Source organism: Neopsephotus bourkii, unplaced genomic scaffold (genome assembly GCF_033783945.1).
Source record: "Neopsephotus bourkii isolate Nb327-2 ecotype Australia unplaced genomic scaffold, CSIRO-AGI_Nbou_v1 NB_168, whole genome shotgun sequence".
Lineage (NCBI taxonomy): Eukaryota > Metazoa > Chordata > Aves > Psittaciformes > Psittacidae > Neopsephotus > Neopsephotus bourkii.
Genome location: NW_026900684.1, coordinates 16,467,008 through 16,485,057, shown reverse-complemented (window position 1 = coordinate 16,485,057; position 18,050 = coordinate 16,467,008).

The window sequence follows — 18,050 nt, the reverse complement described above, 5'->3', positions numbered from 1 at the left end:
GAGCTAAGGCTGCTTGTCACCAAGAGCTAGCATCTTAGGTAATAACAAGCAAGAGTTACTAAATGCAGATTTCTTGTAAACAGGAAAGCACAAAGTCGGCTGTGAGTTACTAGGTTAATGCGCACTTGAGGCAAAAGCAAGCCACAAGAAGTCAGCTGTTACAAGTCTGTTTCAGTGAGTTTAGAATCATAGAATAGTTAGGGTTGGAAAGGACCTTAAGATAATCAAGTTCCAACCCCCCTGCCATGGGCAGGGACACCTCGCTGTAAACCATATCACCCAAGGCCTCATCTAACCTGGCCTTGAACACTGCCAGGGATGGAGCATTCACAACCTCCCTGGACAACCTCTTCCAGTGCCTCATCACCCTAACAGGAAAGAATTTCCTCCTTATTTCTTATCATAATCACTGTAGCAGAGAATAACCAGTTTAGCATCATTTTGTGCTGTTTAGTATTCCACTTCGTGGACAGCCAGGGGAAGAAAAAGAGGTAATGATCCAGCAGTCTGCAATACAACCTCCCTGCAGTTACAAAGAGCCCTAATAGTCCCCAGAGTGTCCAAGAAAAGGGAAGGTTTAAAGCAGTCAGATCTGCTCCCTCAACCCCTTGGTTTTTCACCAGCTAACAAAGCTGTTTGCTAGGAGCCACCACAACATGTAGCCATTCCAAGTTGTCTGTGGCTGAACTCTCCAGCTTAAAAAGTCAGAGTAGAAAGGCTGGCCCTCCTCAGCACATTGCAGGTTGCATCAGTAACAAAACCACATCAGGAGGCAGAGCCTGTTGCCTTGTGAAAGCAGTGCTGCATCCAGAAGGGTAGCACCAGGCATATGGATCAGGGGTGAGAGCAGGCCTTTTCCAAATGTACAGGCACTGCAAAACTACCACAGAGAGGCATTAATTGACAAGAATTGTGTAAGTATGCCTTAGTAATAGTTTATTTTTTGTTTAAATGGTCTTCCATCCAACTGGCATAACTTTCACCTTACTGCAGAAGGGCTTAGTTTCTGCAAGGCCTCTTACATTCATTTTCTTGGAAATAAGCTTTTCTGTCTCCAAAAACATAAATGACAGCTGTAGAACAATGTCAAACCAGGTGGAATTTTTAGGACTCTAGAATGCAAAAAATACCTGCTTTTGGGAATTGAAAGAAAACTGTATGTACTGCTTGAAATTTCAGGAAGTAAAAGGACACTTCAGTATCTTCAGAAAGAAGCCTGCAAACCCAAGATTGTACCAGTCTATGTTTTGAGAATACAGTAATGCTTTTTAACTAAGCCAACAGACTTGAAAGCTTTATACTTGAAAGAGGTGAATAATCTACAGTAATAACCATCAAGTGCAGCACTGGCTTGTAGATCGAACAGTAGTGACCGTACTCTGCATTTTAAAACCTGTGGTCCTTCAGAAAGAAGGCATACTATTGCGAGTTTTAGATGAGGAAGGGAAAGCATTGAGGTACAGGAGCTTGACTGTTGTTACAAAATCAAGTGAGTGACACAAAACTGACACAATCAGAAACTGAAATGAAGCAGTGCAGGAGCCAGAAACTCCTACAAGGGCAGACTGTGGCTCACAGAAGCTGGTCTGCTTATTGCAGTTCAGCTTAGGTAGGAAGTCAAGAAAGCTGTGGCAGAGTATGAAAGATGACCCTCTCTCTGACAATCCAAGGAGGGTAATATTTGTAAGTACCAATGTTAAAATATTCTGGATGGATAAAGACAGATTATTTGTGTGCAGTCGAAATCTGCTGGGGAGAGAAAAAGAAACAAAACTATGTGAAAGTCAGTGGAAATCTATACCTTGATAGAAAACTTCATGTAAAACATGGCCATGCTGCTAGGGCAGCTTGCCAAGAAACAAGTACTCATTTCAGTAAGTTCAACTACATGAGTTGCCACTTTAGGCCTCAAACATTTTTTCCTGTGCTGCCAGAGGCTGTGGCTGCTATTGCCTTACAGTTTCCTGCAGAGGGAAATATTCACTAGTGTATGAAAACCAAATATTGAGTCAAATGATCATTGTAAAAGCTGGAAGCATCTCTATGTGTAAGCAAAGAGTGAAAGACTAGAGTGTCAATACGAGTATTCACTGAGTTACATAGCTGTTTAGGAGAAGTCAAAACATTTCAAGCGATAAAATAGCTCTCGGAGCAAAGGGAGCCTATCAAATCAATGGGAAACACAAAAGAGGCATCTTAAATCTTACTCCTTTATTATTTAGGAGCCTACCTCTGGGCTACAATACTGATGTTACTCTAATGACGAAGAAAATTGCTGTTCTAAAAACAATGGCACTGGAGGCGCCTATTTTCCCCTTTATATGTATTCCACCTCAGCTCTTTATTCCTTTCCACCAAACTGATTTCTGTGTCTGGTACTGAGGAGAGGACATAACTCCTGGATCTTGTATGTCCTGTGCTGGGCAAGCATTCCTTAAACAGCACATGTGATGACCTTCCCTACCTGTGCCCAGTGCCTCAGCTGGCCCTGCAGCAGCAGCCTTTCTGCCCCACATCCTGATGTCTCCCTTCCTCTGCTCCACAGGTTAAAACAGCAAGAGATGGGAAGAATGATTCTGCCCATTTACCAGTACATTTTCACAGGCAGAACTTAGTATTTATAACACTCCTAAAGAAGGGAGAGCAGTAGGTTGGATTCAGACTGATGAAGGAAGAGACCTTTAACCCTCCGCTAATCCCTCTTTTTCCTTTTAGTGACAAGGATCCTTGTGTTGTTTGTTGATGTGTACTTTAACATATGCACCTTCAGCACAATTAAACAGGGTCAGGAAGTTTAGCCAGAATAACACCTATTGTCTGTCTGGACTCTGGGCAAGAAGCTGTCATAATCTTTCAGGAATCAAGTTGTTCTGGCTGAGGAAGAGACACCTCACAAACTTAAAAAGCAAAGGAGGCCTTAGGTCCATGCAGAAAGAACCAGGTAAGGTAAAACTCAACATGCCTATGGGATGACATATTTTGAGGACCACACAACAAGGCCTAAGTGCCCAGTTTCAGTTCTGCCTTGTAGACGACTATGACTAAAGCTCAAATTCTTCATGCAATCCAAGGAGATGTTTGTTTTTTAATGTATTACTTTTATACCAGAAATAGAGGTATGCCAGAAAATGGTTGACAGCTCATCTTTAGCACTAGCTTTCCAAGGAGGGGTGGTGCACAGCTTTCATGCATGTAGTCTTGTAGTAAAAACTATGATTAAAGGTTTTTTAGGGTTTTTTGAGCTAGACAAAAATACAAAAAAAGGCAATCCTCCTCCTCCCCCCCCATCCATTATCTAAAACAATGTTCATGAGAGAAAGCTGCTTGATCTCTAACACTAAGGCGTATGTTTTAATAGAACTTTCACTACATATTTTTTCATTAAAAAAGCATACAATTTTTAGCTACCATATCATATTTCAGCTACCAAATTATATTTGTTTCATCCATTCATCCTTGTCAAGGATTTAAGCTTTCAAAGTGGTAGATGAAGGGAGGAAAGTCACATCACCCACTTTGTCCAGCAGTTCAAATACAGCAGTGAATTTCACTACATCTCCTCAAGCAAGCCCAATAATAGATGATGAAAGCACATCTTCAGAAAGGCATCAAAGTCCACAAGGTGCCAAACTTTGCAGCATAAATTGGATCAGGATTTCCCAAGTTTAAATCCGTACAGTACTTTACTGCAAAAATGCTTGATTTCTCCCACATACAGAGGGTGTTTTCTAAGCCCTTGATACCTCCTCTTGCTTAGAGCTCAAGAAATTTCAAAGCTACCTACCAGCTCTACTTACTGGTAACAGCTTGTCTTTATTAATAGCCATCAGCTGTACTTCCCTGCTTCTTTTTCACAACCTCATGTGAAGCTTGTCTGATACTTCAGTAACTACTAAACAACTGCATGAATAACACTATAGGAAGATCCCAGCAAGCTGTAAAGTATGTGGAGTTCAACTCTTTTTAGCTCTAGTGAATCTGCACAGTAGAGCTCACAAGCTGGCCCTGTTCCACAGCAGAACTGGGCATTAGCAGAGCTCACTGCCCTGATTTGGGTTTGTCTGACCTGGAGGAAGGACGTAGACTGTTGATTCACAGGGTGCCTGGAGGTGAGCTGCTGTGAATGACAGGTATTGAGTTTCTAAGAGGAGCTGGAGCTAGGTGCTCTCACCGGAGAGTTTGGAAGCAAAGCAGCTGCAAGTATAGCAGTCTGCCAGAGAAAGTCTTTCAGGGATCATCTGGACAAGTGTGTGGTTAAAATCTAATAACATAAAATATTTTCATCCTAAGGTAGATCGGGAATCTTTAAGAGCATCATATCTTGTCATTTTTGTAAGCAGCTCTACTGATGCTTATTTAGGCTCTTCTAATGCTAGGGGTAAAGGGGTGCATAGTGCATACTGTGCCAGTCATAACAGATATTTAATGAACTCTTGCATGCTTCTGTACACTGGGAGGTAATTGATTAATGCTCCTATCTTTCAGAAGCTCAGCTTCCTGTCTTCCTCACCTGTACTTCAAACCCCAGTAAAAGCAAGCAGGCATAGCTGCTTTTAGGGCCAGTGAAAGGTAGCAAAAGAATTCTCCTGTAGCAGAGCATCTGCCAAAGTTTTGCTGCCTTACCCTAGAATTATTGGCCAGAAAAGCCAGTTTTTCCACTTCATACCAGATTTATGCTTGTTAAGTCTATTTCAATTGCATGATATACCAGTATTTCATATTGAAAAAGAGCTTCTCTTCTGTATAGGTGTGATCTGACTTTTTCTAAGACATTCTCCCTTAAATTTTCAGCAGACCCCTGGGATAGTGAGAATACTGTGTTACTGAAAGAAAAGTGATAAAAGCAATTTTGCATATTTTGAGGGTTCTTAATTTGGTGCTAAGACTTCCACAGCCCTTCCTCATTCTGTATTAGTTCTGCAGCTTTTCTGCTTCAGGAAAAAGTAAATACATGTTGAACTTCTAAGATGTTAGAAAATTCTGGATAGGGATAGCCTTCAGTGCAGAGGACAAGTGTCTGATCAGACACTTCCCCAGGGTTTTAACAGCCTCATTATTACAAGTTAGCCAGCAGTAATTTAAAAGCCTCTTTCCTCTTTTGTCATCCAGAGTAGAAAGATTCCTATTTTATGTTCTCATGCCCTAGCACACTGTTTGTCAAGCAGGAGCCAGCAGAGACAGGAGAGGCACCTGTCCAAGGAAGCATGTACTAGCAGCCTGAAGAGGAGAACAAACATAACATGAAGGAAACTTAATTTCAGTATCTTGTTTGAAAGATTATGAAAGAGTTTATGAAAAATTTTTGGGAAACATTTCAAAATTCCGCTTTAAATTACTTTTGGCAGTTTAACAATTCATTAAAAAAAGGCATTTTAATTACTGTTGCATGAGAGGGAGTTGCAGAGAAGATGAGAAAAAGGATAAAGATCCAAGTACCAGTAGATATTTTTAATTGCATTATGTGGATAACTGCTTCATAACTTTTAGAAAACTTGTTGGACTATTAGGATTCATAATGCTAGAAGAAGCAGATGTTTGACTATAAATGATAATATCCTAGCCAAACAATCTTAGTGTAGATAGGACTCAGATGTATTACAGCTCCTGAAAAGGAACTATGATCAACTTTCTCACTGTATCATATATTTGCTCATTTTGGTTTAATTTCCAGGACAGTTCAACAAACTGCATCCCAAACTGTACTGCTTTTCTCATCATGACTATGTTCTCCTCACTTCATTGCTATTTCAATATTTTGTGGACCTTGCTTGGCATTTTCCCCCCATCAAATATTTTTCTATGTCATAAAATCATAGGATCATTTGGGTTGGAAGGGACCTTTAAAGGTCATCTAACCATTTCCCTTGCAATGAGCAGGGACATTTTCAACTAGATCAGGTTCCTCAGAGCCCTGTCCAACTTGACCGTGGTCATTGATTGTTCTTCCACAACAGGCTTCAGTCAAATTTAAGTGAAAACCTTTTGTTGCTTTCCCCTTGTCAGGTCACATTGTTTTTTCTTTAAAAAGAAATCCAAAACCCAGCACACCACTCAGCATATCTATTCTGATTCTTTTACTTGAAACAGTGCTGGCCATTCTCAGTTATACTGTTTGGTATCAAAATGTTCTTCTCTTGTGTGTTTTGAGACTATTTCCGAATAAACTATGTCCATTCTCAAAGGGTGCTTTTGAGATAAGGTGCCAGAACATCATTTTGAGTATGGATTCAGCATCACTAGCATACAGGCTCCTTCCAGTTCAGCTGTGTCTGTCACCAGTTATGTTTTCTTATATTCTTAACAAAGCCTTCAACAGAGTCCTGTTGGAAGCTTACATTACAGATTTCTGCTAAGTATCAAATATAAACTCAGTTCTTTTCCTGATAAGTAATGTTTCACAGACGTTGTTTCATAAAGGCGGAGTTCAATGCTTCTACCACATCTCTAACAAAATTCTGACATCTTATTTGACAGGAAGATACCTATTAAGTGGGAAAATGGTCCACCTAATCACTGCATATATTTTATGTTAATACATCTAATAAACAGGTACTTTTGTAGTACAATATCTGTGTAGAAGCATTTAAAGTGTGCAAAGAATTAGCTAAGCAGCTGACAAACTTTCGATGTTTGTTACCTGGTCAGTTCTGGGGGATACAGGGAGTGGAGGATGTATAAAACAAACTTGGGCCATGGCAGCCAAAATCTCTATGGAAAACAAACTATAGGACTGCAAAAGGAGGTTAGAAGTGAAGCACAGAGGAAGTATATGAAAGTTCATACTTAAGTTGGTTTCCAGGTGGCAGATGTACACAGGGTAAAAATGTTCAAAGAGAAGTTTTTCAAAAGTAAACACAGGATTATTACAGTAGGGCAAGAGCTTTCTTGTTTATGGAAGAAGGGAAAGCTTAACAGTGATTTTCCTTCCTTCCCTGCAGATTTCCCTTCCATCCTGCAGAGTTTTGCCTGCCTTAGCTGCCCCCACCACATCGTTTCTCTGCCAGTCTCTTGCTTAGCTTAGCATTGCAGATACTGCCCATCTCCACACAGTTTCATGTACATCCCTGCATGATGTCCAATTAGTCAGAGTTGGATTTTTATTTTTAATGTACAAATTAACAAGTCAATGTACATTAAGACATTCATTTGTTTGCCTCTGTTTTCATTCGTTTTTAGCTTCCAATCTTTTTGGACTTGTCTGGTGCTCCCTGGTGCCCAGAGGCATTAGGTTAGGCTACCTGGACCTGGTTAGACACATTCCCTGATGCACCAAGTTCAAAGGGAAAAAGAGAGGTTTCAAAGATCTGCCTGCAGGAAAGGCAGGGTGCTGAGGAGCTGGGATAATCCCTGCTGAAGGAGATAACAGAGGGCCTGCAAAGCCCTCACCAGCCCTCAAGGTAGATCAGCCTCCGTAACTGTTCTGCTAAGTAAGTCAGGAGTGGAGAACCGAAAAGACTGCAAACAAGTAACTTGTAAAGCAAACACCAACCAAAACCAGAAATAAATATTTGGTGCATGTGTCTGGCAACACACGTGTCTTAAGTCCTGACCTACATGAGAAAATAAATGCATTATTAGAGTTGCAGCATCCTCAACCTGGAAGAATTCCAGTCATCAATGAAAAAAAACCATACAGCTCCAGAACAGACAGTAACATGAGTTTTTGGCCTGAAAATATGAAAACTATTACCTCTAGGGAAAAATAATCCAAAACAAAGACATTCACATGGAACTCAGAGAAAAGCAGCAAAGGGGCTGTGGTTCTGGAGGGATGAATATTTGAGAAAATATTATGAAAGCTAAATATGAATATTTGACTAAGCAGTAATTTAATAAGGGATCAAGAGATTGATCTACAACTATTTAATTCGCATAATGTTAATGTTAGTGGTGAAGCAACCTGTTTTGTTTTTTTTTTTTGTTTAATGCTCCAACTAGTTTATTTTCCAATAGATACACATCAAAATAATGGAGAGCAAAATGAAGACACTGATTTCTTAAGCATTCTATCAAAGCATTAAGGCCAGTTCTTGATCAAATCTCATGGGAAGCAGATATTAAAGTCTTGAGCCATTAAACTGCAACATGGGGGGAGGGGGGAAAGCAGAGGCATTTCTGCAATTTTAGTGTTAGGTTCTTCTAGAAACTTCTACTGGGTTTTTTTGGTACTAGAAGTTTCACACCGTATGCTGACTTGCACTGGAAAGCACGTTGCACCTTGGCTAGGAAGAACACGAGCACAAGCCTGACAAGGGAAAAACCCATCTTCTGCTTTTCAACCAACACTGCTTTCAAAACATTGTTATTAAATTGAATTTCAAATATGACTGTACTATCCCCAGTGGACTAAATCCTAATGGAAATCAGGGAAATAAAGTCAGTAGCTCAAGTTAGGCTTTGAAGGCAGCCAAACTTAGTGATAGCATAATAGTGGCAGTTATGTGAAAGATTAAATGCGATTTCATGATGAATCCTTGTACGTGCCAGGTACCCAGCTGAGAGCAATATGGAACAGTCATCATGCATATCAGCCTAGGATGACAAGACAGCTAATAGTAATTTAAATTAGTGAGACAATGGAAGATGATTATTAAATTAACTTACAGCTTCGTGAAAGATATTCTAATTTTTTTAAGTGTTGGTTACTTTAATCTCCAACTTTGCAATACTTGATAATAAGTGAAGAATTTTAGAGTTCTTCAAGAACCAGATTCTTGTGTGAATATGAGTTTCTTTAATATTCCTTTCCTGTCCCCCCCCAAGCACTTATTTATGCTATCATAATCAAATGCACTCACTGCAATAGCAATTTTTCAGAACAGATTTTGACTGAACAAAGCCTCTATACTGCAACTAATTCATCAGTTTTTACAAGTGAATGTGTATCACAGCAGGGTGACAAGATCAGTCTTGAGTCTGCCTTGGCTTTGTTCAGATGTGATGGACCAGAGCCTGCATTCATCATAACACCTCCACTGAGCCAAAACTCAGTACCAAACTGAGTTTAAAATGACAGCTGGTTTTGAAAGGTGTGCACACCTAATAAACCTCAGACATACACTTATGTTTTCATCTCCTGAAATACCCAGGCAAGCTAGAGAAGAGGGAAATGAGAAAGAAGCAAGGCTTGGCTTGAAGAAGTTTTTTCCTTGTGCTGCTGCTGTTGAGGACAAGTTTAACAGAGAAAGCCAAGGGACAGGTCAGTACCAGCAGTATCCTAACCTATGTGGGTGAAACCCAGGGCACAGAGGAGGGTGCTGCCCTCCTGAGTAGGAGCTTGGGCTGCTGCATCACCAAGTCCCCAAGGCAGCCATTGGCCGATCCGCAGGACAGGCTGCCTTAGTAGGAATGGGGCAAACAGGGCTGTAAACGTGCAAAGCCTCCCCTTGCAGCCAAATAGTGAATTTCAGCTTGCTCATAAGGTAGGGATTTGGCTAACTTTCAGTTTTAAAAGAAATTAAGCCTGCCTTTCAAGGCACTAAGGTGGCCAGATCCCATCAGTTCTCAATGTATTCTGACTACCTCCCCGGGCTTCTCTCCAGCTAGAATAGCTTGGCTTTTCTTTCGTTACACTGATGCTAATCTGAACCGGGGTCTCGACACACAGGCACAGAAAATGAGGTTTTATAAAATGAATAAGAAAAGTTATTCTAGCACTATGGCTAAGAGATTCCTCTGACAGAGAGAGGAAAAAAGGCATTTTAATTACTGGACATAATTAGCCAGACAGATGAACTATAGTTCTGCAGTGGCCTGTGATGTGAAAAACAAGACATGCATGGGTGCTGCAGGCCACCCATATGCTCAGAGTGCTGGCTTGTGCTAGACAGGAGGAGGAAGCAGCACCCAAGGGGCAGCCCTATAGCACTGGCACCATCTCCCACTTCTCTTGCTCCTCAGATTTCATCAGGAATACTTACACAAGCCAAAAAGATTTTGTGGGTAGGTTTTAACACAGGTACTGCAAATTCAGCCTTTTGGTGCAAGTAAGCTTGGCTCTGTGCCCTTAATAACTTGCCTCCCCTCCTACACATTTAGTCTGCCACAGATGAATTACTGGAGACCTACCCAAGCTGCTGTATTCTGAGGGGCAAAGCCTAACCCTGCATCTTTTCCCTTCCCAACTTCTCAGCCCAACCTCCTCAGGCTTGAAGCACCTCCAAGCTGTGGAAGAGAACAGCTGCTGCTGTAGCATGGAGGAATTCGCTCATCAGATGCAAGCAGCAAGGAAAGAGGAACAACATTGCTTGCTCTGGCAGGTTCTATCCTGTGGGATTTCTCTACCTCCCACCCCCCATTAAATTGATACAGAAATCAGAAAAGGTCCTCCCATTCCAATGGGTATATCTCAGTAGCAACAGCCATGTTTACTGGTGGAAAGATCCTGTAGTTTAGGTAATATTGCCACTGTGGAGGCATTGCTCTGGTACCGTGCTTGCACAATTTGAGTGTATTTATGCAGTTAAAATAAGCTAAAAATTGGGTTCAAAAAAGGAGGCAAGACCAACTGAGACTTGTTCCAGCTTAGGGAGGAATTTCACAGAATGATAAACTGAATTCCCCGCAGGCAACGTGTTCACATTTCTGATCGATTCAACTATCTTCCTTCAGTGGTAAAAGGATGCAAAGGAAGCTCAGCAACAGAACTGCTGGCAAAACCCCCACTGATAGATAAGCTGATTATTTCAATGTTGAAATTTTAATGTTTGTTTTTTAGAAAGAGGCACTGGATTAGAAATACGCTTTTTGGTGGGTTTTTTTGCCCCCTCAAAGTGAAAGAACCAACTGCTTAAAAGCCTCTCTCCTCCTTACTTCATGGAAAAAAGATAATAAAAATCAAAGTGTTAGAAGAAACCTAGCAGAGAGTTTTTAAAAATACTTGATGGTTGTACAGTATCATTTTTATCATTAGTCACCATGAGTTCAAAACTAAATAGTAAAACAACCTATAAATAGTCCTCAGTTTAAGCAATAACTTGTCAAATGTTTGCTACATTAGGAAAAGGATTAAGTCACAGCTTTTTGGTCTACTGAGGGAATGTTGTCAAGTGTATACAAAAATTCTATGTCAAACGCATATTATTTACACATAGCATGCCAACAGGAGGATGGAGGAGCTCAGTCATTCCAAATCACGCAGTTTCACTTTGGAGTCCTTCTTTACTGTCAAGTGTCATCCTTAGCAAGAGGTAGGCACTAATCTTATCAACACAGCAATGTAATACGTGACTGATGAAAACATGGTTCATGCAAAATGGGATTCAGTTTGTGGGGAAGAGGATTACATGATAAACAGGAAGACAGAATCTGTCCTGCTGCGTAGCTGCAGCATGCTGGCTGTTCATGAAGCATAGGATTTGCTGGGGATCAGCTCTGCAGAAGAGAGCAGGCAGCCAGACAGGTCAGCCGTATGTCCTTGTGGCAATGAAGTCTTAGGTAAGAATTGGCCAGGAGGGCAAGGGAAGTGTTTCTTCTATGCTACCCATAGCTCAAAGCTGCACCTGGAACATTGGCTGGCTGAGTTTCCCAAGTGCAGGGAAGGGAGCTCAGTGGAGCTCTACTACTCACCCACTAGCATGGTGGTTGAGAACTGGAGCACACAATGGAACAAGGAGCTGCAGAGGGAGCTGAGCATGGTTAGCCAGAACCTGATCCGATTTAGATGTTGGTCTTGCTGGAGCAAGAGTTGGACTAGAGACCCTCAGAGGTCACATTCTACTAGAATGAGGCCATGAAACTAGAAAGCACATGGGACAAGCTGAACAAAATCTGTTAGTTGCCTGGATGGGAGATTGTAAAGGCTGGCAGTGCCCAGGATCACCAGCATTTCCAGAGGGTAACTATATAACATCTAAGTCAGGAAATATAACATCTGTGAGAGCAAAAAGGCCTGAGACTGAGGCACACCCTTGCACCCTCTCTCCCATCAAGCCATGAACCAAGGGGGTGAAGAAAAAAAAGGAGGCAATACCCAGCCCCTAATTCAAGCAGACCTCCTTCGGTTGCTGCCCAAAGACAAGGGATGCTCAGCACAGTGGGAGTCCTGGCGATGCATGGCAAGTAAGTCTGCTTCTCCCTGGGCAGTGGGAAGAGAAGCCTTTAAAGATTCCGTCGTGTAATATCTTGACTGCATGTAGTTTCCTTTCTGTCCTGTGTCTTCAAAAACCCCTGTAAGGTGTTTGAATTCCAGAAATTTTTATATATTTTTTTTATTTAACCTTAGAATGAGTCTCACATCTTTAAAATCAAGACAGCACACAAAAATCACACATGTGTACTCCTCATAATGTATCCTGAAAGTTACAGATTGCATCCCTACCTACCTGTTTGGGGGAGTGAGGATCTGGTAGTGTGGTAGGTTCTGCTTAAAAGAGAGTAGACTTCAGTGAAGGGCACAATGCAGAAAGGTGTAAGGGTGCCCTTTGCAGTAGGCTGGTATGCCAGCAAGCAGCACACCTCAGCCTTGAAGGTCTGAGGACCTGCACCATTTTTAGCAATAACTTATGATAGTTCAGTGGCAGCTGGGGGGAGGGAAGAAATCAGCTCATGTTTTTCATTTTAGTACACCCAGCACACACATCAGCTTTCCACAACAGTGCATTTGTGAGAGCAAGCCTGATGCTGGAGACTGGGAAAGGTCACTTCTGAGTCACATCAAAATATTAATTGCACTTTACTACACTATAATTTGTAAAAAAACGATTTTACAGGTCTTCATTTAGAGGGCACGGCTCAAGTCCTGTGTCCTGCGTTCAGCAGTAGCAGTCAGTTTTTCTCCTTCTTAGTAGTTGGTGCAGTGCTGTGGTTTTGACTTTCGGCCTGGGAACAGAGCTGATAACACCGATGTTCTAAGTTACTGCTCAAATGTTTACTCTGACCAAGGACTTTGTGAGTCTCACGCTCTGCCAGGGAGGAGGGGAAGCCGGGAGGAAGCAGAGACAGGACACCTGACCCAAACTGACCAAAGAGGTATTCCATACCACAGCACGTCATGCCCGGGGAGGTAACTGGGAGTTACCTGGAAGGGCACACTCTTCTTGGTCGGGCTTGTTTTGGCAGGTGGTATCATATTCTCTTCCCTTGCTATTTCCCTTATCATTATTGTCATTAGTGGTAGCAGCAGTGGTTTGTGTTATACCTTAGTTACTCGACTGTTCTTATCTCAACCTGTGGGAGTTGCATTCTTTCCATTCTCCTCCCCATCCCTCTGGGAGTGGAAGGGAGGGGGAAAGAAAGAAAGAGGGGGGGAGTGGTAGAAACTGTATGGCTGACTGGGTTTAAACCACGACATCCTGTTTCTTCTCTCACAAGTTATATCAAAGAAAACTCATTTGAGATGACCAGAGAAGGGGGGTTGAGTGGGGAAGATGACCAGAATTAAACAGAAAAAAAAAATAGAATTAAAAAAATTAAGATTATTTCTCTTTGGTCCTTTTTACACTCCTGAAATCAGGCCTGGTCAGCATCCCATTATGATCTGGGAGGGGCTAACAAAAGGCTCAATGTAAGATATATAATTAGGTCATTTATTAGATACAGAGTTGAGTACTGCATAGATCATTATTGGTTTACATCCCAAAGGTAAGTTTCACAGTCTCTGACTGTGAGTTGAAATGAGATGGTTTTGCTCTTTTCAAATAAGCACCACTGGGGAACTGCCCCAGTGGAGGTTTCTCTTTTTAGGAAGACCAGGAATGCTCTTAAAATGCTCATGGAGGAATTCCCTCCATGATCCAAGTGATCTTCCTCTTAGAAGATGACCACCACTGCTCAATTACTATGGCAAGGGCTTCTCCTAGAGCTTTGCTCATCTGAGTTAGGACTTTCTCACATTTTGCAACCAAGGTTTACTATTTATGGCCAGTTTTACTCTTGTGCTTTTCCTGACACTACTCACCAATTACACAGCTGTTTATTCACTTAAGTTCATAGTCAGCAACCTTGCTTCTTATTTTACCAAGAGAAAGAAATCTTTGTATTTTCTAACACATTAATCAGACCCCAACGCTTTCATCAATTTGTTGAAGCTTTTTATCATGGAGTTTACTTTAAGCTCTGGCTGTTGGAGCTGAAAAAAGTCTAAGCAGTTAAGTGATGTTTTCCTACTGACACAAGTTACAAAATAAAACTTGTAAGTGTGGCTCAGGGGAACTCTGGCATCACAAAAATCAGAAGGCAAATAATAAATTTTTAACAAGACCTATAAAGCATGCTGTGTATTAGTTTAGTGTTTTTGAGGAATCTATCTCAGGAGTTTGGTAATATTGCAGTAAGTGCACAATTTTGAGGGTTACTGCAGTTTCAAGATTTTCTTTCAAGTGGTTGTTAAAAGTTAAGAAATTCATGGTTTGATGAACACAGGACTCACTGGGTGTTTTTCATCCATTTGGTTTTCTTCCCACCTTCCCAAGACCATCTCTATGCGTTATTACAAGTAGTCTGAGCAGAGCCATCAGTTAAACATAGCAGCAGAGACACATGAACTCAGAGAAGATACCTGCCCCATCTCACTTGACCTGCCTTGTTCAACAAGAGCACTGCTTCAGACTCACCAAGCCTAAAACTATCTCACATTTGCTCCTGAGAAAGAGCAGCTGGCCACCAACAGAATTTCTCATGCAACGCCATCCAACTCATCTCAAAAAATGGTGCCCACCTTCTTAGGGACAACTCAAGCACAGTGAGGATAATGGTGTATCAGGTGGACCGTTCTTCAGTGCAGACATCTTCCTGCTGTCCTCTTCCTCAAAATTCTCCACTCAAGAGCTGGATATGCTCCTCTTTTTACAGTCAGGAGACCCCAGGGTCTGGAGGCTACTGCTGCTACCGAATGAGTCACAGCTGGCTCATAGCCTGGCAAGCCCCAGGAAAACTGGCAAGCTGTCTTGGATAATTGCTGAGGCACCTTTATTCCAGGAGATCTTCTATCAATCTCATTTATTGGCATAGTGCTGCACTGTAGGACTGTAAAAAGCAGTAAAAGGAAAATTGCTTGGATGGAGTTACCTGAAATATGCTGTTCAACTTGTTTCTGTGCTCCTGTTGACTGCGTGAATATACTGCAGAAGCAGCAGTAGCAATTTTACGCCATCACTGTCCTGTTTGCATTAGATGCCCCCAGTATATTGTCCCCTTTTATTTTCTACCAGCAGCCTTTTCAAGCCTCTCCTCACAAAGGCATTATTAGTAATGATTTGCAAATCCCTGACTATGCCAAATGCAAAAGCAGAATTCTTACCAATTTCACCAACATTACATGCTATCAAGTGGCAGGGAGCGATGATACCTCAAGTGGGCAAATCTGGTTAAACTGCATGTCTCAATACTCAGTATTCTTCTCCTGTGCATGCAAGCATTCTCTCCTTCCCACCTGTGGCCACTGGCATTAACCACAGCAATATACGAGCAGCTGCCATTTTTATCTTGCTTCATTAAATACATGCCTCCTGAGCCATGCAATTCCTTGCACACACCTAAGGCCCAGTGGAGCACACAACACAGAAATTTAAGTACAGTCATGCCTCTGCAGGCTTGATGTCCTGGAAAAATATGTTGCAGCTACACCATCCTTTTCAGGCACAGGCACCTAAAGAAGTCTGATACACTGGTACTGCAATACACTTGAAAGAAACAGTGATTGCATATAAGCAAAACCAGGACAAGAGACAAAACAGTTCTGGCCAAAGCAGGCCACTGAGAAAGCAGGAATGACGCTGAAGCAGGATGTCAATGGTGCTCCACACGGGTCCAGACACTTGGCTTCCCTTGGGATAAGGCCCATGGTGAGCATGACAAACTATAAATACTCATTCTAATTATATTAGTCAAAACAGATGGAATGAGGATTAGAAGACCCCGTCTAATCCTCTTCGCAAGTAAGTTTCTTTAAGACTTAAAATTTGTATATAATTTATAACATTCAGAATTAATGACAGTCAATTCTGATTAAGTTTTAATACTACACTAAAAATGAACTTAGTCATGAAGATTTTTTTGGTACTAAAAAGATATAAAAATGCAAATCCAGAGGGATTCTTCATTTACTTAGTATTACTGTCCATCTATGAAATCAAATAAATTAAAATTTGGTTAATGGTCACTCTTTTTAGGGAAAAGAAACTATTTTGGGAAGATGTGTCTATTTTCCAGTATCACAAAACCTGTTATAACTCTCCTGGCTACTGCAGCTGTCATTTCAGATGAAAAAACTATAATCTCAACAGCCAACTTCAGAGAAAGAAAAGCGCCACATGAAAAAAAGTACAATAAAGATATTAACATTAAAAATATGTATTTCTTGAAGTTGGTTAAATTCAGTTAAACTAATAACAATTATAATAGCTCTACCATGAAGTCAAAGCTTAAATGGCAAGGTTAATATTGACTCCTGTTTTTACACTGGTCGGCATCTGTTATTAAACAAAAAGAGATTTTCTAGTGGGAGCCCAACCTATAGCACTCATTTCTATTTAGGGTTTGTGTGCTCTCGTTCATTGCCCAGCAGCAGCGAGGCTAAGGTGAGACCCGGGAGAGAGACAAAATACCGCAGCTCACTCCTCCGCAGTTTGTCTTGTGAGGTGCTCATCAGAAACACCAGTAAGTAGTATTAATTTTCAAGCGTGTCTTTCAGAAAAGAAAACGAACACCATCCTTAGCTCCCGATTGGTCTTTTTGGCTACTGCTTTTGTGTTTACAGAGCAACAAGTTACAAATTAAGCTTAGCTAATTTTAGCAGAGGTGAGTCATACAGATCCCCTGGAACCGGCCAAATTCAACATTCAGCTGTGCTCTTTGCTTCTCACGGGCTCTGGGAGGAAAGAGAGGGTGATCCACATGGCTGTCAAAAAAACCACGGGGACTGAGGACCCCACATTCGCTCCTTTTCTATGCCTATTCCATGCCATCAGTTTGAACAGCTGCATAAATAAATGCTTTACATACATTCACACAAGCTCTTTTACTGAGGAGCAGAAAAGTCTACATTTGTGCCTGACATTCTGGTTTGAGGGAAAGGGTGTGAAGTGGCTGAAAAAACCCGCTGTCAGATGGGTTTCATGTTATATCTCTTGGAGGTTTTGGGTATTAATAGTTTCACACGAATCCTGAGTGCAAAATGTTCACTGTCATCCCTTTGATAAGAGCTTCCTTAAACTGCTCCAAAATCACTGACTTTCTTCCTTGCTTGGGAAGAAACTTCACACTACACCAACAAATTAACTTCCCATTTTGGAATACTTGCATTTAGTTATAGCTAGATAAATTGCACTTATAACTGAAGGAAATGCCCAACAGTGCCACCTTTAACCATGAAAGCTGCCATGTGGCAGCTAATGAAGAAAACCAGGCATTTGCCTGCTATAAGTGGGACACTCTGGCCCAAAACAACAATCCCAAATGTTCTGAATTTCAGCTACATTTTCACAGATCATTTCCAAGTAAAGCAGAAGGGACATGTGAACACATCTTTCCATAAACATTTCCCTCTTTTCAGCATTTCCAGGAAACTGTAATTCAAAGAGGGACCATATCTAGCAGACCAGATTCCTGCAAAATTTGCATTTAAATCAGTGAGAGCTACTGGTGACTAGCACACAGCATTAAACCATGTGTACTTATTAGTGTCCTAATAGAAACATGTATTTTAAAACAGATGGTTGAAGTTGAAAGAAAATTGAATCACAAAATAAGATCATTAACATAAATGCTTCCTCTTCTAATCAGCTACCACTGTGTTAGTATCAGCTAGGGTGTTGGGGAATATCATTCATTTCTTCATCTCAGAATCTAAATGCATAGATTTTTCTCCACTCTCTACTTTCCCCCCATTCCCCAGGTGCTTTATTTTTCCACAGCGTTTCCCTCAGTTGGACAAAAAATTTAGAGCAGACCCTTTTGTCTCCTCCCCTTCCCATCAGGAGAGCTCTCTGCACCTACAGAAAGAGCCCTTCAGTGTTGGTAGAGGGGGATATTCTGGGATTACATTTCATATTTATTTCTCCATATAGCTGCCTCCCACACCAGAGCCCAAGCTTTCAGGTGCAGGCACAATA